This window comes from Phasianus colchicus, chromosome 17 (genome assembly GCF_987193195.1).
Source record: "Phasianus colchicus chromosome 17, bPhaCol1.hap1.1, whole genome shotgun sequence".
Classification (NCBI taxonomy): domain Eukaryota; kingdom Metazoa; phylum Chordata; class Aves; order Galliformes; family Phasianidae; genus Phasianus; species Phasianus colchicus.
Window position 1 is genome coordinate 1,109,479 of NC_143452.1, and position 24,678 is coordinate 1,134,156.

The window sequence follows — 24,678 nt, forward strand, 5'->3', positions numbered from 1 at the left end:
TCTGGGGGGAATTTACCTCTTCCCACCTCCACCCAACCTAGGTCACATAATAGCTACAAATGTAAGGAGTGGCAGCAGACACCTCCAAGCACAGCACCTGCACAGATCTGTACCTCTCCTCCCATTTCTGGTAGCCCAGGTATGCACAGAGTGCTCACAGGGAGCTGGAGGTACACTTGGGGCCCATGTAAGAAGTCAGCAGCCAGCAGGCATGCTTCTCTTTACATGTTTTTTATATGAAAAAAAAAATTGCCAATATGAAATAAGAGTGTCAATAAGTCCATTGTTCTACAATTACAAGGTAATGGGCAAAAGTCATATTTTTTCTTAGCCCAGTTGAAGAAAACGTGCTGGGAAACAGCTGGAGACAAGTGCCTAGAGATGGAGTTTCTGGCAGGATCTTTTACCTGTCTTATCTCCACGGCTCGCCCAGCAATCACGGGCTGCACATGGCGTGGGAAATCGCCAGAGATAACTGAGAATGTGGTCAAGTCCCAGCAGGCAGCGCTGCGAGACGGCAGGATTTCACAGCGGCTTACAGCAGGACGTGAGAGCCCGGGAGCACCGAGCACCCGGCGGGCCGGCTGACCGCAGCAGCGGCCGGCAGCACAGCGGGAATCGCCGCCCGCAGCCCCTCCGCTCCGCTGCGCCTCCCCTCCCCCGCGGCCCAACGCCGGGCGCAGCTCCCAGCCGCTGGGAGCCGAGGAGCGGCACCGCTGGGTGGCACCAGAAACCGGAACACACGGGGCGACACCGCGTTTGTAGCGCCCGGAGCGCGTCCTGCCGAGGTTACGGCGGGCAGCCGCGCTGTGCGGAGCGGAGCGGAGCCGAGCCGAGCCGAGCAGAGCCCGCCGCCACCCGGCACGGCTGCGGAAGGAACGCGGCGCCGGGCGGTGGCGGCTCGCGGTGAACGACGCTGCCGTCAGCCGGGCTGCCCGGGGCGGCCGCGCCTCGCCAGAACCGCACGCGTGGAACGCGGGCGAATCGGCCCGGACAAACCCGGGCGTTTTGGGGACGCCAAGGGGTGCCGGGTCCCCGCACCGCCCCCGGCCCCCACGCTCGCGTTCCAGGCCGGGCCCGGCGCCGTGCCGGACGGAAAGGCCGCGAGGACCGCCCGAACCGAGCCAGCGACAGCCAGCATCGCCTCGGCGCCGGGCGGGGCGGGGCTGCGGGCGGAAGGCGGCGCCGAGGAACCACCCTGCGACGGCGCCGCCGCCTTCTCGCGGCGCGGCCGCCATCCCGCCTGTAGTCCCGCGGCCCTGCACGGCCCGTGCGCACGCGCGGTCCCGCGGCACGGCGCGCAGGCGCAGAGCGGCCCCACATGCCGCGGCGGCCGGGGAGGCGGAGGTACCTGCGGGCCAGGTGAGCGCCGCGGCCGTCCGTGTCGGGAGCGACGCGGGGTTCCGCGCGGCCGGCCCGCGCTCCGCCCGGGTGCCGAAGCGCTCCGGGGCGGCGGGGCTGCGGGTGCCGAGCGGCGGCGGCTCCGCCGGGGCGGCGGGGAGCGGGCGGGGGCCGTGCCGGCGGGGAGCGGCGGCCCCGGGGCTGGGGCCGCCCGTCCCGGCTGGCCGTTAGCGGCGCGTCCCGCACGGAGGGCGAGCGGCGGCGCGCGGGCGGCGTTGCGGGGCCGTCCGCCGTGTGCGGGCTGTGCCGGGAGGAGGAGAAGCTGCGGGACGTCCCCGGGCGCTGGCGGCGGCGGGCGCCGTGATGACAGCCGGGGCTGCGGGCTCCGCTCGGCCGCCTTTCGCTCGGCGCTCCGAGGCTGCAGCGGTTGGCCGCTGATTTCTTTTCCTTTTTTTATTTTTTTTATTTTTTTCCTAGCAAAAAAAAAATCGGTGCAATTTTGTCAGTGTACGAATGGGAAGGGAATAAGTTGATGAAAAAAAACAAAACAACAAAGCTTTAGCTGACTGACACCGTCGCTATGGGCAAACACCCGCTCGTCTGGTTCCTAACGTGATTCCCAGGGAGCGATTGGGAACGGTGCAGCCGTGTCAGACACCTGTGTCATTACAGCAGTTATCCATGCAGATCCCGTGCACAGATGCTCAGCTCGTGGCACCGGCGCTGCGGCAGCACCAGGGCTGAGCGGGGAGCTGAGCCACGCAGCCACGGGATCAGTGGTGAGGAGTTGGGGATCCCTGCTGGGCGGAACCCAGCTCTCCCTGTCAGGTGTGTCTGTGGGCCTCCTGGACTCAGACAGGACTTGGGCGCTTGTCATTGTGGCTTTGCTTGTCCTTTTCTGTAGAAGGAAGAGGGCAAAACTCTTCCAAACCCATCAGTCTTTGTTTGGCCCCAGCCCATAGGTCTGTGGTAAAAGGTCGGTGGGTCATGTAAAGTCTGAGCGCTGTGTGCTGTCAGCTTGGAGCTCTTCTGGCCAATAGCTGACTGGGGCCAGGGGAGCAGATCCGTGCTCAGATGGGACAGAATTGCAGGTAGGTTGCTGAAGAAACAAGGCAGTCCTTAGGATTCATCTGGATCATGGATTGTTGGGCTGGGATTGCAGACTCGGGCCTGGGAATGTCTGTTCCACTCTTATTTGTTTGGGATATGGAGACTTAGTTTGAGGCCCACAACGTGCTGAAGCCGGCTGCTGGGGGCAGGAGCTTAGCGTGGGCTGTAGCTGGCTGTTAGTGAGGTGCTTGGCTTTGCAAATGTGGGAGCTGGATAAAATGAGAGTCAAACAACTACTGCAAGCAGCATTATTGGAGATGTTAATGATATCCTCAGCTTTTCATTTTATATTTAGATTAAAAACAAATAGAAGTTAAGAAGCATGCTTTTGATTTGTGTCTTCCTAATCTCAAATCACCTTCAGAAATCCTCCAGTGCTTCCGTATGAAGGTTGTGCTTCACATTGGTCACATATAGCAGGATCCTTAGCTTTCTTCAATGGAAAACATAACAATACGTTTGTACTTCAGAGGCTTAGTTATGTGTAACATATGCTTTGCTCTCTTAAAGGTATAAAATTTTGTGCAAGATTATGCCAGGATGGTTTCTGTTCCTAACCATTCCTCTGTTGCATGCTCAAGGTGAACGTTACAGCACAGCTGTGATGTACAGGTATAGCATGCTGTTGAAGAAAGTGCTGCTGATGGCCATGATATGGTCTTGAGTAAAAAAAAAAAAAAAGAAAAAAAACCTGAGAAAGCAAATCAACTTTAAATGTTTTTTATTTGGTTTTCATGTGCAGCAGAACACGGATTTTAAATTGAAGTACTTAATTGTATTTCTCACCAATAGTAGCTCACCGGGGTGCCACCGCTCTCATCTCCTGCAAAAGAGAAAGCCAGGCCCTCAGCGAGCCCTGTTCCTGTAGCTGTAGTCAGGGCGATACCGTAGCCCTCTGCTCAGGGTTCAGCTTGTGCTCATCATCTGCCATCTGCACCTCGGATAGAAGCACACGTGCCTCTGCTGCTTATGGTTCTTAAGCCTCAGTGGGACACTTGCACAGGCTTGGTTAAGGCTATTTGTGTCTGTGATTGTCACAGCTGATTTAACCCCTGATCGGGAGAGGAGACTGGAGGAGCATTTTTCCTACTTCTCTGTAAAACATTGAAGAAAATGTGTCGGGTTTATCTCTTAATGCATCGCAGCGCTCTCGTTTTTCATGTGAATGTGGTTTGGAGGAATAATAAAATTCTGCGCTTTTGCCCCAGAAGCCTCAGTGTTTGGCCATGTGGTGAGATGCTGGGCAAGGCAATGGCAGCGTGGTGCTGGTGTGGGAATGGCTGTGGGAGAGTGTGCCCTCTGCTGTGCAGATCAGAGCTGGTGGGAGATCCTAGTAGTCTCACTTGGCCTTCACTTCTCGTAAATTCGACAGTAGAAATGGGGCTTGCAGGATTTTTAATAGCATAATTTTACCAGTGAATCACTTTATTCTGCCTGGTTGCAGCCCCTTGGTTTCTGTGGTGCATGTAGCACCAGGTAACGTAATGATCGAGTTGCTGCTGCAGAAGTAGGGGAAGGAATAACTTGGCTTTCCTTTGGCTGCAGTCCTCACCAGGCTTGGATGCATTTCTCTATTTGCAACAGGTTTTAGTTCACTGGAGGCATAGCACGTTCCTTGCTGTACGTACGCTGGAGGCTGTAGGTGCAATGTTTAATTTTAAAGTAACCTTTGCTATTCAGTTATATATAAATCAGACTGATTCTTCTATTCGTAAGTACCAGTTGAATTAAAAAAAAATGTGAAACTAGTTTCCTCTTTATTTTTTTTCCCACAAGAGCTGAATCATAGCTCTTCTGTTGAACAGAGAATATAAGCAATCTGCTTCCTTCTTTTCATCTGTTCTTTGGAGGTGAAGCTGTATGGTACGTCCTAAACCATCCTGTTGGTTAGTTGGCATGGAAGAGGGCTGGTGCTGTTCTTGCTCTCCTGTAGCACCTGCAGCACTTGCTGGGTGCTGTCCTGAATGGGCTCAGCATGGCAAACCAGCAGGGCGTTCAGGCAGCCTCTCCAAGTCCTCCACTCCCCACATCAGCTTTTGCCAGGTAAGCAAATTGAATGAATTCAGCGAAGGGCTGAGGAATACCGGAGATGTAATCAATGTTAGTGGTGTAAGGACAGCCGCAGGACCAGGTGAAAGCACCTATTCTGCCATTCTTTCCTGGCAGTGACTGAAAGGGATACCTTAGGAAAGAGCATGAGGTCGGGACAAGTGAGATGGGTGTTTGCTTAAGCCCTCTTACCCCTCATCAGCTCTAGGGTGTCCGGAGGGCAGTGTCATTTTCATGTATTTAGGTAACAGTTAATGCATTTTTCTTCTGTAGTCGTGCCTGTGTCTCTGGTCCATTTGAATGTATAGTGCTGCTGGCATCCTGGGGGAGGCCTTCTGGAGCACAGACAATACTGTAGGAGCTCAACACGTCAGCGTTTTTTATTTTGAACTCAACAGCTGCTACCTTCAGTTGATATCTCATAGCTTTTTTATTGTTTGGAAACAGCGAACAACTGATCTGTTTACCTTCTCTGTGCAGCTGATGATTTTACAGACTCAGTCGTATGTCACTGCTGCAGTCTGTGTTTCCAGGCAGAAAAGCCCTAGCCTAATCAATTATTCCTCACTGTTTATCTTTTCAAACCCTGTTTCCTATTTAAAATACTTGTGATGTGTCCCCTCCAAATGAAGGAGGAGGCTGCATCCTGGGTTTAAGGCGTAGGCAAGCTATAGCTTTGTGTGGTGCTTTAATTCCTTCTCTTTCCAAATAATTCCCTAGCGCTAGATCGGGGTTTCTGAAGTGCTGGATGGGTGTGAGCTGATGGTTTTATCGGTCGGTCATGACTGCAGCAGGAGTTTCTGGGTATTAATCACCAATTTGGAGAACATGCAAAATTAGGATTGTTTTTTTTTTCTGTGTGCTTTGTTCTCACGGAATTCCATCTATAGTTTTATCTCCCCGTTATTCAGTCCCATCGGGTTTTCTGCAGCTCTTCAGCCAGCCCTTATCTCTGCTGTGGGAATAGCTGACATCCTCGGCTGGCTCTGATTTTTCCCCCCTTGCCCCCTGTTCCAGGCCATTTAGGAATGCAGGGTACAGCACAGCACTGCAAAAGGCTCCTGGCTGTCTTCCTCCCATGTGGAAATCGATCACTTATCCCTACCCTGTCGTCTGTTTTTCAGCTCATTATTAGCACAGGAGAGGGCTTTCCCCTCCACCCTATGGCTGCAAAGCTATCTGGATGTTATCTTGTGTTGCGGTTTCGTCACTACTAGAAGCAGATGCCTGTCCTCACAGCCCTGCCTGCTGCCTCCTGCTGCCGGGTGAGGAATCGAGCCTGCCAGCAGGCCTGGCTGCAAATGAACCCAACAAATGAGAATTTAATGCTGATTTAGTGTTGATGTACTGATAGCGTATGAACACGTGGATTTGATTAGAACCAATTCAGCTGGGCAAATGCATGTTTCTGTACTTGCTGCTGCTGACTGTAGTTGTGTCCCTCCAGGCTCAGCTGCAGTGTAGGCTGAAGGCAGTGGCAGTGTCTGTGCAGATGGGTGCTGTGTGTTTCAGGTAGGTGTGAACGCGATGCTGTGGTTAGATGGGTCTGATTTGGTGTGTGAATCACACCGAGCTGCCAATCAGATTGGTTCTGTGACTGCTTTGTGGACTTTTCACTGTGATGGGGCAGAAAAACAAGCTGACCATGAATCCTTACCTGGAAGTTCTTAACGGCAGCAAACTAGGAGTTTTGTGCATTCAGGTAAATCAGTTGGGAGCTTGTATAATTGTCATCCGATGTGTGGACTTCATTCTCTTAGTTTCTGTAGGTGTTCCTACCTTTGCACAGGGAAAAAGAGAAATTTGACTTGCTTAAATAATAGCTGTATGGCTTAGATTGGTGCATTTTGTTCAACAGGAGGACTGAGATGTGGTTCTGTTTGATTTCCCACGCGGTGATGGCGGGGCTCAGGAGTGGCTGAAGCCTGCTTTCCCTGTGCCAGCTCAGGCACTGCCTGGTGTGTACCTGCAGCTCCTGTTGGGCTCCTCTGCTGGGGAAGTGACTCTTCAGCCCTCCTGTCACACTCCAGCTTTCATGTTTTGATGGAGCTCAGCCTGATGTGGGTTTTGTCAAAATCCTGTTATGAAGTCAGCTGCTTTGTTCCGTGAGGTAGGACAGAAATGTTACTGAATGCAGTTATTCATGTGCTCAGGAAAGCTGGGGAGATCTTGTTTCTCTCACTTTACAGTGCCACTGAGCCTTGTCCATGGCCTGGCAGACAGTGAGGCAAATGTCCACATGCTCAGCCCTGGGACAAAACAATTACCAGCACATCTAAGATAAATAGGTAGTTGGAAACATTCATTTGTTTTTAAATGTCAGTGTTCCTTCAACCCATAATAAGTATTTTTGGTACACTTGGGATTGTTAGAAGCTGAAGTATTCTTAATCATTTTGCACCGTGCGTACTGCCTACATAAAGTAAATGTTATGGCATAGGGAGAAAGACGGGGCAGGCTGGGCTGTTCAGAAGGCTCTCCATCAGGATGTCTCTTTTATGAGACCTTGTATGGGCCGGTGTCAGGCTGCGAGTACCACGTTGTAACAGATTTCCCTGGTTAGAATTGTGACATCTGTCACTTGGTAGCACTGGGTGCCCCTTTCATACTGGTCTGTCCTTAAATTGAACGATTAACAGAGGAGTTGGTGTAATCTACAGTAGTCATCTGTGCTTTCTCAGTTGCTGGCCTATCATGAAGATCATAACACAGAAGTTTAAATTGCAAAAACTGAGTGGTTTTCAAGCAAAATGAATACATTTGTGCAGAGCTGAGGCTGGAGGTTGGTCTGGGGATGAGTTAGTGAGGAATATCAGGTTACTGCTTCTACCAAGGAGAAGCTGAAGCAAGTTGGATTAGTTGGAGGATCCAGTGTCACTTTTATTTGTTTTCAGTGGAATATTGAAAAAGCCCAGAAGTTGTTGGGCTTCCATCACGGAGGGGTTGGGGTGTGCTCCAGCAACACGATGCTAGCCCAGCCTGGGAAGCCTGCAGTGCGGCATGCCCTGTCCTCATAGTGAAGGTTTAAAAAAATTCCTTTGACCACATGGAGCAGGAACTGACTCCCACTGGGCAGCACCCAAGTATTTGTTACCTTTGAACACTTAGTTTGTGCAATTGTAAATTTGTAATTGTAAATTGTAAATGGCATTGAAGTTTGTGGCAGTTCTCTCCTGGGGATGGCAGTGTGAGGTGGGTGCTGATGGAAAGTGACTGATTCTAGGGGAGCTGAAACTCAGAAAACCTTTTACTGGGCCACAAAGAGCATGAAGTCCGAGTCCCACTGCAGGCTGTCCTGCAGGAAGCACTCAGTCCTCGTGTGATCATCTTTTGCTCACAAAAGCTGTCTGCTTTTGCAGGATTGTAAAGCCTAGAAGACATCAGCCATTGGTATGTCTAGTTCCGACATCCAGAAGGGTTCTTTTTATGCCAAACATCTGAGTGTGGTGTTTGCAGATAGAGAACATCTTCAAAAAAGAAACTACTGGGCCATAAAACCAAACGGACTTCATTAGCTGTGGTTGTTCAGTGTAGTTGAATATGCACTTGTCTGGGCATACTGCATGCGGTAAGAGGATGTGTGCAGGCTGCTGTGCAAGTCGTTGCTGACTAATTGTTACTGTGGATCTGCTCCTACAGCAGGTGCTGTCTGAGACGTGTGCTTCTTGTGCAGGCGTCCCTTGGGAAGTGGCAGTGGCCATGGCAGTGAGTGGCTGTGCTGCAGCTCTCCCCGCTGCTGAGCCCTGTGTGTCTGTAGGGAGGCCGGCACCTCTGCTGGCATGTGCTCCTCGGGGAGCATCCCAGTTCTGTGGTGCATGCTGGAGAGCTGGGGGTGCACGGGCAGGGCTGAGCAACACAGCTCCCAGATGAGAAATTCCTCCCCTCTAAAAGAACTGTACTGTGGGAGATGACTGGAAGATTTGGAGAAGAAGAAGAAAAAAAAAAGACCTGAGCAGGTGTGGATACGCACTGCTCTGTGGCCTGGGGCAGTCATACCCAGACAGTGATGGAGACTTCTTGGACCCTCGCCAAATGCTTGTTGCTGTCAGGTTTTTGTTTTGTTTCCTGCTCATGCCTGATGAATATGAATTACTGCTTTGTATGATGTGTGTCCTCCTCTTGTCTTCACGAACTGTTTGCAAATGCAGAGGAGTGTCAGCAGTGATTCCCAAACTTTAGGCAGCCTGACAGATGCTGTTGAAGCGGATTACTCCTGTACCCGTGTACTTCAGCAGCCCTCTGAAATCCAGGAAGCAACAGCCTCAGTGCTGGGCTGTCTGGCCATGCGTACACCAGCAGCCTCACTGGTGTGATGGGAGCATCGAGCCCTTCTGACAGCAGTTCGATTCACACTGTGAGAAATAGCTTTTGTTGTCATGCCTGGTAGCAACAGTCCAAAGTGTTTTCGAGTGTAATTCTGGGCCGCTCTCACCGTATAAAAGGGTCTTTAGAACAGTTTGCAGAGCTCACCGGCTGGTTACGCAGGAGGAAGGCCTGCTGCCTGTTCCACATGACTGCGTTCAATTTTTGGCAGTGTTTGTAGGTGTTAGAAAATGATATTTCCTGGCTAATAACAGCTTTTCCTGACCATGCAGTGGCCCCTAAAGGATTCTTAGAAGTCTGTAATCCTGCTTTTTTATTCACATGGGGAGCAGAATTCCTGGAGGACTCTTAAACTCTGGCAGAGATGAATTGAGTGGGTATGTGTCTTACTCAGGTTGCCAAGCAAGCCTAGGAAAGCCTTGAAGTGCCAGCTTTTAATGTCGTGTTGCATGGGATTTCTCAGACCAACGAAAGAGGAATTCATTGAGCATTAGCTTTTCTTGTCAGTAGTAGAAGGATAGTGTACATTTTCCATTGGCCCTTCATGAGGTAAATGCTGTTTTTTCTTCTGAGTTCAATTGCTTCATATTTCTTTAATAAAGACAGTGTTTTCTTCACAATGAAAGCTGAAATTGAAGAAGCTTAAGCCAGCTGTTTAAAAAAAAAAAGGAAAAATTAAGAAATCAGATATATTTCATTGTGTGTTATAGTAACCTTAGAAGAAATTTGTAGTAAAAAAAAAAAAAAGAGAGAGACTTTATGACTTCACACAAAGGACGCTTTGCATCCAAATGTGGAGCAAAAAAGACAGGGAGCTGTTGGAGAGGGTCCAGAGGAGGGCCACGAAAATGATCAGGAGACTGGAGCACCTCCCCTATGAGGACAGGCTGAAGGAGCTGGGCTTGTTCAGCCTGGAGAAAAGAAGGGGTGACCTCATTGCAGCCTTCAGTACCTAAAGGGAGCCTACAAACAGGAGGGGAATCAACTCTTTGAGATAACTGCAGGACAAGGGGAAATGGTTTCAAGTTGAGGGAGGGAAGATTGAGGTTGGATGTCAGGGAAGTTCTTTACAGAGAGAGCGGTGAGGTGCTGGAACAGCTGCCCAGAGAGGCTGTGGATGCCCCGTCCATCCCTGAGGTGTTCAAGGCCAGTTGGATGGGGCCCTGGGCAGCCTGGGCTGGTATTGAATGTGGAGGTTGGTGGCCCTGCGTGTGGCAGGGGGTTGGAGATTCGTGATCCTTGAGGTCCCTTCCAACCCTGGCCATTCTGTGATTCTGTAATAACCACTGTCATTACGTCATAAAATCTGTTTAGCAAAGCGGTGCTGGGCCTTAATGCAGGTCTCCAGAGTATGTCTGGCTCTTCAGTAAGTAGTGGTTGTTGGGGGGTAAATGATGGGAAAAGATTAAAATGGCTTGAAACAGCACGTGCCAGGAAGCTTAATTTGGCACTAAGCATTAATCACCTGAACTGAGCAGCACTGTAATGCGGGTACCTTGCTTTTCTAGCTTGATGCTGTGATGTGAGGCATTAGCATTTTCTCAGATCTGTAGCCTTCAGATGTCAGCCCGGTCTGTGGATTGATGGTAAACATGACACTTGTGCTGCTATTTTTATCATGCCTCCACATTAAGATCAACTGCTTATGTAGAAGCCATCATCAGTCATCTTGTTGGCCTAAAAATGATTTAAGGGGGTATAGTCTTAGGGCTGCCAAAGCTTTTGATAAGGAAGGACTTCCAGAACTTGAGTTACAGTCTTGAAGTGCTTCCTTCAGCAAAGCCTGAGGCATTCCTATCCCATCGTATATCACAGCCCTCAGAGCTCCTGCTGTGTTTCAAACCGGAGGCCTTCCCAGCTGTGGGGATTCCAGGTGGCCTCGTGGGCCCAGGCCTAGCTTTCACAATCAGTGCTTTTCCATGAGTGCCGTCTTTCCCGAGGGCCGAGCTGTCAGATCTGCAGAGGCTGGCTGCTGCCCTTGTCCCTGTGGGATGGCTGCAGCCTGCCGGGCCGGGCGGGCAGCGGGCGGAGAGGTTTCTTGTCCTGAAATGTCTTTTCACTTGATTACAGCTTCATTTAAAGGAAAACCAAAACATTTAAACTGTAACTGAGGTGAGTGTTCAACAGGAGGAGGATGCCAGTATTGAGGAGCAATGGAAAGTGTTGGCCTCTTTGTTAAATGGAAGTTATTCCGTGCAGAATTAAAAGATGGCCAAAGAAATGGCACCTTCCAGTCGCAGCGTGGTTGGCGAAGGAGTTACACAGATCAGTTCTTTGCAGCACTCCCAGCCACAGCGTGAAACCAACGGGGCAGGGCTGTGTGGAGAGCAGCACCGGGGGAGCAGCAGGACCTGGGCTCCTGGAAAACAGCGTAAAGCCTACAAACAGATTAATTACTCAAGTCAGATTGTGTTTGTTTTTTTACAAGAAGTGTCCAAGCCTGTAATGATTCCCACATGCCCATCTTTAAGCACAGTTCTTAAAGAAGCCAAGGACTTCTCATCTGCTCTGTGCATGGACTGCCCAGCTACTGGACATTGCTTCCGTCCCTGCTCCACACACTGCTGGTCAGGAGGGAGATCAGGAAAGTATTTGATATGTAAGGTCTGTAAGGTTTTTATGGCTGCTGCAAGTGAAAAGCCAGTAGTAGAGAGAGGCTTCGCAGCCTGTGCTGCAGGAACCTTTGTTTTAATGCCTTCTCTTGGAGTCCCCAAATGTGCTGCTTTGCAGATGTTTTCCGGGGCAGCTGCTGCTGCAATGTTTATGTTGCCTGTTTGCTCAAATTCATTTTAAAATGCTGTACCTGCAATTTTCTTCTGGGCTTTTATATCATGGGTTGGTTCTTAGGACTGTGGTGCAGTGGGCTCCAACCACGTATTGCTCGTATAGAAATGCAAAACGTCTATTCAAAAGAGCTTCTTTAAAAACAAAGAAAAAACCTTGAGGTCAACAAGGAAGTACTTAGATTTAAAAATATTTAATAAAATAAATTATCAATATTCACAATTCAGAGGATATTTCTAAAAATTCGCTTTAGAAAAGACAGTTTTCCTTCAGGGGATGTATTTTTTTTCATCTGTATGCAGTAAGGAAATGAGAATTGTAGGGAAGGCAGGGCGTTACAGGGAGGGTTGTCTGTGTGTTTATAAAGGTGTGTGGAAGTATTCCAGCATGTTTTGGAAGAGGAACTCTGATGTATCTCCCCAAGAATGTGTGAAAAATGGGCCTGTAATGCAGCAAAGTGTTGGGTGTGATCTATGCTGGAGCTCATTATCAACATATTTATTCTGGCGAATTCGGTGTAGAGAATGAGAGAACTAAAAAAAGAGAAAAAAGTGACAAGAAAGAGCAAAGGAATGGAATGAGAAGAAATGTGAGGGGACATTGCACTGCTTGAACCCACAGAGTGCCTACGTGGTGACTCTGCACAGGTGCTGGTCTCCTTGTTCCTGCTGCTGGAAAGGGAGGCCAGGAAGGGAGAGGTGTGCAACAGGCTTCTTGTAGAGAATGGTTAATAAGCTGAAACCCTCCAGTCTTAAGGTCTCTTTGAACAGGTTGTAATGGGAACACAAGTCTTAGCAGCATGGAGTGAATATGAACTGATTATTCTCTGTCTTCTCCAGTGAAAAAAGACCAGCAAATGAAAGTGGCGGGTGACAGGCTCCAAACAAATGAGGTACTTTTGAAGTGGGAGCGTTGAGGTTTTAATCTGTTGGAGCAGTTCCCTCCATTTAGGCTGATTTGTTCGGCAGTTAATACTCCATCGGATCATTGTCCAGTTGCTTTCAAAGCTGAGCTCGAGAGCCCTTTTCATAAGAGAAATCCTTTTGAATGTTAGAGTAGAGCTGTGAAGCCTGGCTGAAACAATGCCTTGGATCATTTTTTCACTGTGCAAAATCAATGCAACTTTTCAACAAAGTGCTTGGGGGGGGGGGGGGGGGGGGCGGAACAAAACAAAAAAAACTTGCTTGTGGACACTACTTTGGGGTTGTTACTGGAGTATTAAAACTTCTGTAAGAGTAAAAGCTGATGTGTCATCTTCATCTGACAATGTCAGTAGGGATGGAGGCACACACTTCCAGTTTGGGCAGGTTGTTCCAGCTTGAACTACTACAGAAACAATGCAACAGCATGACACCAACCAATGGCAGTAGTGTGATTTCTTGGTCTGGTCTGTAGGATTTAGAATAGGAGAGGCTGTGGCGAAGGTTTTGGTTTGAAGGAATCTTCCAGCACAAGTGGACTGATGTGTCCTTCATTATGCTCTTACTGTGTCATCTGTAAGGCGTCAGCCATTTTAAAAAGACATACGTCTACTGTTCAGGTGTTGTTCATTTGTGGCTCTTTACCTGTGTCTTTGTGTTCATACATTCACTGTGTAAGTTAATTTCTGGCCATTTTGCTCTGATTCAGCGCGTCTTGCTGAACATCTCTTGATTGTAAAGAGAGATGCTGCTGTGCACTCAAAAACTTGGACTGCTCGAGTGAGCTGTGCTTTGAGCTGCGCTTCAGTTTCGTTTTTCTTTCTGGCCTGGAGAAGCGCTTACAGTCCCAGAAGGGTTTTTTTGTTTGTATGTTTGTTTTCCCAGTAGTTGAACAAAAGATGCTACCTCAATCTGCAGATCTAACATGGAGATATTGTGGGGTTGAAAGAGAAGAAATAGGGTTAATAAAGAGTAGAGATCGGGGTGATGGGGTCTGTTGGAGCGGGGATGGTGGTGATGGGGTCTCTTGGCAATTCCTTAATAACCCACCACTTTAAGGGCTCTTGTTTGCTGGGCTGCAGTGTGAGCTTGTGGCTGCAGCTCAGGGGAGGCTGGTGTATGCGTGCAGTGCGCTGCAGTTCTGAGCAGGGTTTGTCTTTGCTGGAGACTGAGCCAGGCGCCCGAGTTGCTGAGGGGGCACTCTGTAATAACATGGGTTATTATCATTTTACTTTTCAAGTATTACACATGATCCAGAGTAATTGGATTACTAGGGCTTAACTGCTAATGATTGTTTTCAGGTCTGTGTGTACTCTTAGACCCTCTCCAGCAGTCAGCTAAAACTCATCAGCTTAGATTGCTGTGAAGGAGGTTTGGAAAAGAATCCAGGCTTTGGTTCCAGGATGCTTGCTAAAACTAATATGATATTGTTTACAGTTGCATTTGTCATCAGCTAATAGCACAATACCACCTGACTAACAAAGTCTTAATCGCATCTTGTGGTATGGAGGCCCTTTCTTTAGAACGTTTTAAATCTTTAAGTGTTTCTTTAGAATTCATGGCTGTAGCATTGCAATACCAGAGGGAGAGTAGGGAACAATTTCTGCCATTTTCCATACACGTAAGGCATGGAGCCTGCCAGGGGATGGGCAGAGAGATTGGATTAGAAGAAATCCAGAAATAACTGAGGCACTCGTTTTATTTCCAAGGTGACTGCATCAGCACTGTCTTCAATATAAATTCTGCCTAAAAGTTAGTATGGGAAAAATGTGTGCATAATGTTGCAGTGAGGTAGTATTAAATGTGGGGATGCCTGCTCCTTCTCTCCAGGTGAGTGCTGGCAGAGAGTTGTGAAAAGGCTTTTGTAGAGTTGGGTGCTTTAGTCCTTGCTGTTCTGCTGAGGGCTCAGCACTGGGAAAGTCCTTCTGTGGACAGCGTGCACCAGCTTCTGGGAACTTGTCTCTGTTCAGAGCTGTCGACGTGTGTCACAGAAAAGGAGTTAGGCTTTGGTTTAGGCACATGTGTTACTTTGTGCTGAGCACTGACTTTAGATATCGTCATGTTGGAATGTGTTTCAGAGGCAACATACTCATAATGTCTGTGACCATCAGAGAGAAAGGCACCCAACTAGATTTCATGGGGAAGACTTCCTTACCGGTGTCAGCAGCACAAGTCCTGGCGGTGATAACCTCTTTGTTCAGAAAGAGAGCAGCATTTTAGTACACTGGGGAAAAAGCTTCAGCGGCATCTGAGAGACTCAGACTTACCTGCAGTGTGCTTTGAAGCATGGAGGAGGTAGCACTGCGTGCTGTTCCATTGCTCTCCCTGGGCACTGCTCCTGAGCTGCACCGGCAGAGACGAGCTTACACTGCACAGAGCCAGAGCAGCTCTTTGTGGTGTTACTCTGGAAACTGCTAAATATTGTTCAGAAGGAGAGAAGTCAAATTTTAATATTAAACCTGTTATTTTGACAAATTAACATCTGCCTGAAAAATCCACCAGGAGATGAATTTCTGCTCCGTCTCAGCCCTTAGCACAGAGTATCTGACTTGGGTACTTATTAACCAGTTTTAGAAAGTGAGATGTTAAGTAGTGCTGATGTCTGGCTGTAGCAGTTGTTGTTTTGGGCTTTCACTTTTCTTTTTAATGTGATCTATGATGTTTTCAGGTAAAAAAAATCTCACTGTTTGTGCATCTACCTTCCACAACATAAAAAGGCATTGGAGAAAACAAACCAGGCTCTTCTTAGGGATTTGCAGTGGGAGCTGCAACAAGGGAAATTCCTATTGAATGCAAGGAAATAATTTCCTTCATGAGAGTGGTGTGTCATGCTGGTGTTGACATGCTTAGATGTTTTCAAACGTTCAGGCTTTGAGGCTGCCCCTCCCTGGTGTAAGGAGGCAGTGCTGGGTGACCCCCGGGGGGTTACATGTGAAACCCATCTGTTGACTCAGCCTCACACAGAAGCAGGGTACTGAAGTGAAGTCACCTGTATTGGTATCTTCAGCTACTTCAGAAAGAAGTCTTTGTGTTTTGTTCAGGGCTTTGTTTGCAGTATTTAGATGTTCTAGTTGGAGTGTACATGGTATCATGGATTTCCAGGCTAAATGTCATTATTTTTAGTGTTTTTAATGGCATGATGTCTTATGTAGTATTTTTTAAAATCATCTTATGGTTTTTAAGTAATATGCCTTAAATTAATAAGCTTTGTGATGTGAAGGTTTCTTAAATGCTGATGCTGGGGAATGTTTTTGCTGTATCCCAGGTATGTAAGACTAAATTCCATTTGATAGGAGTCACCTTAACTTACATTATTATACTTACATATAGAATCATAGAATCACCAACATTGGAGGAGACTTCCAAGATCCTGCAGTCCAACTGTCCACCTACCATCAATATCTCCCACTAAACCACGTCCCTCAATACGAGATCTGAACATTTCTTGAACACCTCCAGGCTCATTAATTCCACCACCTCCTTGGGCAGCCCATTCCAGCTCCTGACCATTCTCTGAGAATTACTTCCTAATGTCCAACCTGAATCTCCCCTTGTGCAATCCGAGGCTGTTCCTCTTGTCCTATTACTTTTCAAATCTCCTGAAGTTATTTACCCCTGAAGCTTGGAATAGTTGAACTTTGTTCTCCTGAATGGGACATTGTATCCCCACTCCTTGCTCCTGCTCCCACCGTGGAGCAGTGACTCCATTGCTCATATCACAGAAAGCAAACCTGACTTTAAGAAAAAAGCACAACCCTGTGAACTTCTACAAATTCAGCAAGAATGAAAATGTGGTTTTAAATTGTTCTCTATGGTGAGTTTTAGCATCAGACATTTCTATGAGTGCAGAACCACCTGCTGTTGCTATGGATGCTCCAGCTCCCATGCTCTGTCTGTGTCACAAAGCACGCTGCTGTGGGATTTCTCTGGTGGTTTCAGAGGTGCTGCTGATTCCAAGAATTCACTGGGTGGCTGTGTTGGCTCTGCCAGTCCTCAGTGCCTGTTTTACACAGTGGCCGTTGGGTGAACTCATCTGTTCTCTAGTTGGCTCTCTGTCACGCTACAGTGTTCAGCCAAATGGTGTGGTGTGTTCTAATTAAAAGCAGATCTTCCAGTAATACTCTTCAAAGATTCATTCACACGGAATAACGCTTCCTACAAGTGCAATTGTAATGAGCCCTGCCCCAGTTTGCTCCTGAGAAGCGGGTCACTGTGTCTTTGAATGCTCAGTGTCACTGGACGGCGTTTGGCATGGGTACATCACAGTGAACATCATACTGCTCGGCTGTATTCATGCAGATATTTACAGAGTGCTCCCAGAGCTCCTGAGAAAGGGTGTTCGCCAGAGCTGGAAAAGATATGGTGAGTAGCTGCATCCCATATCTTTCAGCCATCTCCAAAATAAGACAGTACTGCCTTATCAAAGAGTTTCTGTCTGCTTCAGGACCTTGTAACATGAATGCCCATGCTGGTGCTGATGCATAGATATCCCTGACTACTTTTGTTGAGGGAGAACCACAAAGGCTGTAGTGAGTGACTGTCCTCGATGTTATACATACATGACTGTCAGCTTGGACTGCAGGGTTTGGAGCTGACATCAGAGATCATTCATTACACAGTACTGTGAGCAATCTATGTCACTTTCAAAGCAAACTTATATGGCATGCCCAACTATACATACGTCTGTAGTCTGCACAACTTGGAGACTTTCTTATCATTCTTCTCAGCATGTTAATAATCTTGCATTTCAAGTTTTTCTTCTCTGGGAAAACAAAAACCATTTTCTTAGCCCAGATTATCTCAGATTGAAAAGGCAGTTGAGTCCGCAGTTCTGTGACATGACTTGAGCTTAATTAACAATTTTCCTGAGAGGCAGATTGTACTGTCACTCCATTCCCACTGTTCTTACCACGTACCTTGAGTGGATCCTCATGTTCTCATGATCTCCTGATAGACTTATTAAACTCCCTTCTTATTAAACAGAAATCTGGTATGGCAGAGCATCTGTGTTCTACCTGCTCACGTTGCAGTTGGGCAGGCACAGCACTACATGGGGCAGGGCTGGGTCCTGGCTGCATGGGGACAGTGGGGCAGGACAGGATGGGGAGCTGAGGGTTTGCTGTCCCTGTTCAGAAATGCTGAGAAGAAAATTTTGTTCCCTGCAGCAAGGCAGCTCAGGTTAGCAAGCTGAGTTCTGCCTTATATGCTGTCCAAATACATAACAGCAGTCATGCCATTCTCCCTCCCCATGCACCAGCTGGTAGTGCCATGGGCACGTACGTTGTTGACTCTGTGATTAAACCAAGCACTAACCCTGCCAAAAAATGCAGGTTTTTTTTGCAACTGGTCTTTGTGCAGGACAGATTTAGAAAAAAATGTGGTGTGCAAGGAGCCAAAGGTGCATTTTCATCGGTCAGGTCACTGATCCAGGTGCAAACTACTCCAGAATGGTACAGCCTGCAGAGCGAGCAGCTCGCCTTGTTTCTGTGCTGTCAGCCTGGCAAAGGGAAGAGGAAGGAGTTTCAGCCTGGCTCAGGGATGGAGGGCAGGAGCACCGCTTCTGGCCGCAACTCACAATTGTATTAAATGAGTAATGAAATTACATCCTGAATTGATTCTTAGTTGCCCCATATCCATTACTGGCTTTAACTGTGTTAATTTGAGTCGTCTTGGTTCTGTTGGCCAGCTGCCTGAGGAGGAGCAGGACTTGAAAATTCAATGTGACGCACAGAAGGGTGTTTTCTGCTCGGAAATTAATTCATAGGCTGGAAATGATGGAGGGGGCAGTGGCAAGCAGTAACGATAACGTTGAAGTAATGACATTAACAGCAAAGAGGTTGTCCTTCAGGTGGTGCAGGCTGGGCAGGCAGCCAGGCAGAGCGCTCATTCAGGGGAGCAGTGCTACATGGGAAAGCAGCAGCCTTAATGGGAGGGAGGAGAGAGAATGGAGGAATAAAAAGCATATATACCTGCACAACAGCCGTGTTAGCTGCCTGAGTGTGCTGGTGCCAGGCCCAGCTGCGTTGGTTTGCTGAGCAGCAGAAGTGATTTCATGCCCACTTCAAGGCCGGGTTGTCCAGGCTGGGCTGGATCACAACGTGCATGCCAGGAGGTGAGATCAGAACTACCCGGTGCATCTCCTTTCCTGATTAATGGGTCTTATTAAGTCAGTTCTAGGTTGCATAATTTATATGCGTGAATCAACGTGAAAAAGTTTAAGGTAGTTTTATTTTTAGAATGGAAATAACTCTAATAATTCTTCTTGTTTGATTTTCTTTTCCCATCCCAGTAGTGCTTCAAACAAAGGAGTTTAAAAAGATCAATCACAATTGCATTGCAGAATATGAGAGCTGAGGTCTGACTATATGTTGAGCTGTATCATGACTCGAGTGATGGTTCCTCCCACATGGCAGGAGGGCTCAGCCGGGTGTCAAGGCTCTGTATCTATGTAGAATACACTTCTGATCCATCATTTTCTGAAACACTTCACTCAATGGAATACATATTCATATTTGGTGGCTTTTTTTTTTATAATGTAAAGAGTCACAGTCAATAGGGAGCAGCATGGTTGGAACAAAGCAGTTTGAAAATAAAACTGCAAAAGGAATGAAAGGATCTGGTGGAAAGCAGGCAGAGCTGATTATAAGCTGCTTGAGAATAAGCCCCTGCATCAGCTGGGAGGTGGGGGCTCGGTGTGTGTGCTGCCTGTGCGTGCCTGGGAGCTTGGATGGATGAGTAGTGAGGTGCAGCAGCTGTAGTTACTGCTGGTGGAGAAGCAGCCGATATTTCCCCTGGGGCAAGAGTCCATCGGGTGAAGCCTCCAGGAGCCCTCACACCCCCTGGGAGGAATGTCTGGAGCTCCAGGGCTTGTGGGAGCAGGTGGCTCAGGAGATGGGAAAACGTCTTTGCACAGATCCATTCAAACGTGTCCTTCACCATGAGACTGGTGAAAATGGCTCTGGTTTAGTTTGAGCTCTGTGAGCTGCCGAGTAATGCAGATATTGCATTAGAGTAGTGCCACTGGCCGTTACAACGTGAGATGTCACCTGCATGAGCTGTATTTGTGGTGGCAGTAGGCACTGCTGCTTTTGTCTGTGATGAGGGAAACAGCTAGTTAAAGGGAGTGCTGCAAAGCTTGTGAAAGACAACCATGAGCAGAAAAGGTGCTGCTGGAGACAGGCATCTGCAACTTTTTCATAGCAGTAATCTGATATTCTAGTTCATACCTTGGGTATCCCTCCCTGCTTTAAATCTCTTTGGGCTGTTTTGTACAAGGGAGCTCAGCACGGTTTCAGTGCTTTATTGAGACTGCTCCAGGTAACCCAAAGCAGAATTTTCCATTTTTCTTCCATTCTTGCTCAGTCAGCTGAGCCTGTAGCTGGTGCCAGTGAATTCAGATGGTGACAGGAGGACATTCTGCGAGCTGAGCTCAGTCGCACATGTGGCAGTGGAATATTTCTCGTAGTTAAAATTGGACGCCTTCTCAGAAAGTAACAGAGAGCTGACCACAAGCTTCTTCCTTCCCAAACCATTGTTAAATATAGGGCTCATTTAAACTTGTCAGCAAGTATATTTTGCAGGTGACATTTCTGTCCTGGTGGTAGCCCAGATTCAAGGGAGGCAAAGCCATGCTGCTTTGAAAAGAAGCTGCAGCTGCACACACGCAGGAGCTGGTGCAGTGCTGGTGAAGCAGAACATGGCTTCTCTGCTTGGGTCACAGTTTGTGTTGGAGATGGAGCACCATGTGATGCGTTCCCAAAAATACATGAGCTGGAACACAAAAAATGATAACCTAAGAAAATATTTGAAGGCAGATTTGGATCCTTTGCCTGCTTTGCTAGGAGCTGACTGCATCAAACGGCATTTCAGTGCAAGGCATGGAACAGCTCATGCAGATGGTCATGCTGCTGGCATGAAGCAATGAGGAGGGTGAGGAGATGCATCCCATGCTGCTCACAGGCCTCAGAGACCATACATGAAGCCTGCTGCACTTATGATCAGTAGCCAAGCCTGAGGTCTTGCCCACCCAAAGCAAGGAGCCTGCCATGCAGCTCATCTTCCAGTGTGTGCATTGAGAGAGGCATGGGCTGGAAATCATAGTGAAAAGCTGTGCAGCACACACAGCTAAAGAATACAAGCGTGAGCCTGAGGAATGTGAGTGGCTTCCTCTGCTGTTGTGCTGGCTGCAGGTTTGGGGATTGTTCCCATCTGCCTTTGTACCCCGAGAGTGTTGCTTCTCTTTCCTATAGGGAGTGGGGGCTGTCTGAGAGCAGTGCTGGGAGCCCCAGCCCACGTGTCCTGTGCATGAGCAGTCAGTGCCTGGAGAGGAGGCTCCCAGCCACCCTGCTGCGTGCCAGCAAGGCAGCGTGTGTTTAGGTGTATCTAATGCCATGTTTTGTAGCACAGCTTGATAGCTGTCTTGTGTAATTTTCCCCCAACGTGACTAGCATGTAAAGCAGGAGTGTAACAGGTTATGGAGTTAACACATTAGTCACGCTGAGATGAATGAACAAAAAATTTCTGTCTCTGACTACAGAGTATTGTGACGCGGAGATCCTAGAGGGTGGAGAGAACACCCAGGGGATGCCCAGCGGGTGAGTCCAGCCCTTACAGCCTGTCACCCTGCAGGACATGGCAGCCAAGTGCCCTGAATGGAGCCATGGCACCTGCCAGCCATGTGTGGGGCACAGCTGTAGTGTTCTGATGTGAGCACACCTTCTTTTGCTTGGACAAGAAAAGGCTCTGGGGAGACTTCATGGTGGCCTTCCAGTACTTGAAGGGAGCATATAAACATGAGGGGGAACGGTTGTTTGCAAGGGTGGATAATGATAGGACAAGGGGAAATGTCTTAAACTAAGACAGGGGAGGTTTAGGTTGGATATTAGGAGGAAATTTTTCACACAGAGGGTGGTGAGGCACTGTTCACAGGTTGCCCAAGGAGGTTGTGGATGCCCCATCCCTGCAGGCATTCAAGGCCAGGCTGGATGTGGCTCTGGGCAGCCTGGTCTGCTGGTTGGCGACCTGCACACAGCAGGGGGTTGGAACTGGATGAGCATTGGGGTCCTTTTCAACCCAGGCCATTCTATGGTTCTATGATTCTATGATATTGAAATGATGGGAATTGAGAGAATCCCTATCTTGGAGTAAGCGTGTGAGCACGCATTTCTGATTGTATTTAGAGGTAGGTGGCTGCTTTCTATCTGAGTCTCACCTGCCTTGGTTCTCTGCAGCCTTCTGCATCCTGCCCCGGTGGCTAGGCTCTATGTTACTTATTCATCGAATGTTTTTCCTCAGTCCTTTGTATTACTGGTTTTCAAAGAGCACAAAATTTATTCCAGTGGGAAGCCTTTGGAAAGGCGTGGGTGGTTTAATTTGGGAAAATTTGTGGGTATTTATAGCCGTATATAAATGGAGCAAAGAGAAGTACTTGCAAAGTAGGTGGTGCTGGGACGTTTTTAGAAAAATGTATGATTTATACATGGATCATTCCAGGCAAACCTTTTGCTTTGCTTGTAGCCTGTTTTCTATTGAACTTATCTGTATTTTGTGAATATTTGTGATGCTTTGTTGTGGTATTTTAAATTTATTTTCAGTTTATGAAATGACATGTTTGTTTCCTTAAATAACAGGTGCAGTAGAAGAAGAAAATGGGTTGTTTTCTGGGCAGAAGTGTCTGCAGATGATTTAGGAGGCATCTTAAATAGTGTTGTCCAAAGAGCAGACTCATCAGCAGGAGGTGTGCAGGAAGTCAATCACCACACACTCAGGAGAGGTTCTGCTCATTCATTCTAGGATTGTGCAAACCTGGGTCCCTGGTGGTTTCCCACAGATCAGGGACTCTGAATGGAACTATCTGCACAATATTTATATACAAAAGTTACGAAGTTAGTAATTTTCCAGTCTGCTCTCCTCACCATGCTTGGTTAGAGATTTTCATACAACTGTAGCACTGCTGACTCTATACTTCCTCAACTACGCATGCTTAGGGAAGGGCTTTCACCTGCACAGGAGTCTTTCTGACCTACGGGTGTGATTTTTAGCATCATAAAGGCAGTTCAGCTACGGATTCACAGACTTTGGGCTTTCTTGCCAAGTTGGCAGCATCCCCAGAGTATCCTGATTAATGTTCCATTCAAGGCCTACCGGCTCTGATTAAGGATACCAAGTGTTTGTTCTCCTGATACCTCATACAATGGTAGCTCAGTTTGTTTAGAATCAGCCTTGAGCAGTTGGAGCAGAGAATGGCCCAGCTCTCCCCACCCTTCACTTTGCCTCTGCATTTGTCCCGTATTGCCAGGTCCCTGTGCTGCAGAGCACTCTCTCTTGAGAAATGTTAGTGACTTTCTCAGGCAAATGTGCCACTTTGCTGTGTTTCCAACCAGAAGCTGCATTGCTGTTAGCACAGTGCAGTGCCCAGGTGTAGTTACAGTGGGTAATGATGTAGAGCTGCTAAGCTCTCATGCTGGAATACAGTTACCAGGGTTGAGGTAGATCACAGTCGGCTTGCTAAGACTGTGGGTAGAGAAAGTGTGTGCATCTGCCTCCAAATGGACAGGTTCAGATGAAGCCTAGGGGCTGTCACAGACCTTTTCCAGAAAGTTCAGTAATAAATAAATAAAATAATTTTTTAAAAAAAGCTGCCAACCTGCTGGTAAGCAGAGCCTGGGGCCCTGCACCTTTTCCTTCAAAAAGCCTTTGAAAAGCTTAGAGCTTCTACAAAAGCAGAAAAAAAATCAGATTTTCTGGATGAACAGATTAGAGTAACAGATTAGAAAAGAAATCCGCCATTTTACCATTCAGATTTAATCATTCTGTAGGATTTGGGTCTCAGTTTGGCAATGTTGGTGGCCCTGCAGGAGGGCACAGCCTGCCCTGACCATGCTGCAGGCCTGCAGAGCAACCCTGCTGCAACCCTCATGCTTCCCTCCGGGAGCAGTGCCTTTATTTGAGCCCACTTGGTGCTGTGAAAGATGGAATTAGATCAAACTTCCTGGAGAGAGAAGAGACTGAGCCCAGCACCGCAAACCGCAGCCTTCCTGCTGCTGCCCTGCCCTGCAAGCACGGGGCGGGTACAGCATGGCAGGAACACAGCAATCTGTTGGCTTAGCCCTGAGCCCCCTATTGCAAACAATATTTGGAGCAGGAAGATAAGCATCAGATTAGTTTCAGTGTAATGTTGTTTACTGTGTGCACTGCAGCTGCATCTAGAGACCAAGTATGAAACCGAGGTTGATGAGATGAAAGCATTTAATAATCCTTACTTCCAACATCTACTTAGTTTTTTATTGTTCTCATACAACATATGATTTACAGAGTAGTGCATGTGATACACAAAGTCTCTCTCCGGACTGTGGGCGCTTCAAGCACAGATGTCCCAGGACAGACTGGTGCAGTTACTGCTCTAGGTATGGCTCAGGGGAAGCTTGGAGCAGCAGCTGGGAAACTCTAGTGAGTATCTATGGTTGATCTAGCACAGCAATTGCTGCTCAGAGTTCCCTGCTCATTGGAGGGGATAATCAGCCCCCCTGTTGTCCACAGACGTGCAGGGGGTGAGCCTGGACTCACAGAGGAATAAGTGCTGCAGGTAATTGAGCTTTGTGATGCTTGTTTGAAACTCCTTTGATGCCTGTAAGGTAGTGTGGGGTCCTTGTCCTGAATTTCTGACAGAACCAGGTAGATATTGAGCTCTTAACCAGTTCCAGGGTGTATAGAAATTGTTATTCCTTAGAATAAAATATCTCTGGTCTCAATAACTCCTTGCCACAATTAGAGCTAGCTCATCCTCCGGAGTCTGCTGTCTACTCATATAACCGTTTTTACTGATCTTCAGAGTAAAATATCAGTGTGGGGTAAGAGGATGTTTTACCTGTAAGTGAACTGGTTTCCTGGAAATTTCAGAACTGAACAAAAAATCAGAAAAAGAAAATTAATTTAGTTGCTCAGAGCAAAGGAGCTAGAAGAGAGGGGTATTGCTATGGCTGGTTTTCACAGGCAAAAGGCACAATGATTTGTGTTGGCCACGCTGGCTTCAAGCCACACCAGAGTTAGTCCTAGTGCAGGGGAATAAGAGAAGACCCAGCCTGTGCGCTGTGCTGTGAGGGAGGCCCTCCTTCCTGGGCAGTGCATGTGGCTGTGGGGTTACAGGGGCTGC

At 48.0% G+C, this 24,678-nt stretch overlaps 1 protein-coding gene across 2 annotated transcripts in view; it reads left to right on the plus strand.

Moving 5' to 3' along the window:
• Positions 1-1,205: 1,205 nt before the first annotated feature.
• NDRG3 (NDRG family member 3) overlaps positions 1,206-24,678 on the plus strand; it is a 54,582-nt gene continuing 31,109 nt past the window's right edge. For both annotated transcript variants that reach the window (XM_090151923.1, XM_031605644.2), the window contains exon 1: positions 1,206-1,362. The gene's annotated coding sequence lies outside the window, so the exon portion shown is untranslated. The remainder of the gene's footprint in view (positions 1,363-24,678) is intronic.